The following is a 1126-nucleotide window of genomic DNA, read 5'->3' as shown; positions in this document are numbered from 1 at the left end:
GTGGGAACCAGGTGGAGGGGAGCTTTGGGGGGAAAAAGAGGAACAACTGTAATAATCTGAACAATAAAGATTTAATTAAAAAAATAAAAAAAGACAAATCTGGGTTGGCAAATTAGTTTTTTTTAAAAAAATTAAAGTAATTTTGATAGAGTATTGTTTTAAAAAATATTTGATTAATACTAAAACTTGACTGATCATTGAAATACCTATTATCATTATGGTATTTGAGCTTTAGGAAAAAGTGATTGTGTGTGTAAGAAATAAGAGAATTCAGATTTTTCAGGCTAAGAATGGTTTTCAAGGTTCTCCCTTCAAGGAAATGGAGAAGCAATGTCATACCTGTAATAGACAAAACCTCTATGAGAGTAAGCTGTTCAACAGCACTACTATAGAATAGTGAAATAAAATAACAGAAATGAATTTATCAGACAACAGATGTCTCTTTTCTTGGTACAATAAGCCTGAATAAACCCTCATTTTAGACTCAATAATTCAATCAAGGTTTTGGGGTTTTTTTAATGAACAATTGGGTTTATAAAAAAATTGTATTTCCCTGATGAGTAAAACACCACTCTTCCTGAAATAAGGCAATAATGGTAAAAGTGATCATTTTGCAAATCAAGAAATGAGTCTATATTTTACCCTAGACTAATGAGGCAAGTTATATCAGATAGGTAAAACATCTATCATTATTTGTGTACATTGTTGTCCTTTTTTATTTATCCTGCTATTCTGCAAATTACAAACAATTGTGTCTGCTTCTATATACTATTAATGTATCTATCTGGTTATAAAATAAATAGAAAACTGATATTTCTATCTTTGATAAGAGACTCTCTTATAGTGAGATTCTACTCTTGTACAGAGAGAAATTACTTTATTCACTACCATCCCATCTATCCTACCCCTTATGTCTCCATCCAATAATTAGATGATAGGCAGATGAAATATTGAATAGATTTTAATTGTCAGTATATTTTACCCAAAACTTTCCATTACATTACAAAGTAAGTCAAAGTGAAATGCTAAAAGATCTACCGTTCTCTCCTTGAATTTAGGTGTTAATTACTAGAGTGTGACATTCAAGTTAAAGACCAAATCATTTATTTAATGATACCATTAGATT

This window comes from Myotis davidii, unplaced genomic scaffold (genome assembly GCF_000327345.1).
Source record: "Myotis davidii unplaced genomic scaffold, ASM32734v1 scaffold277, whole genome shotgun sequence".
Taxonomy (NCBI): Eukaryota; Metazoa; Chordata; class Mammalia; order Chiroptera; family Vespertilionidae; genus Myotis; species Myotis davidii.
Note: the sequence above shows the minus strand (reverse complement) of the source record.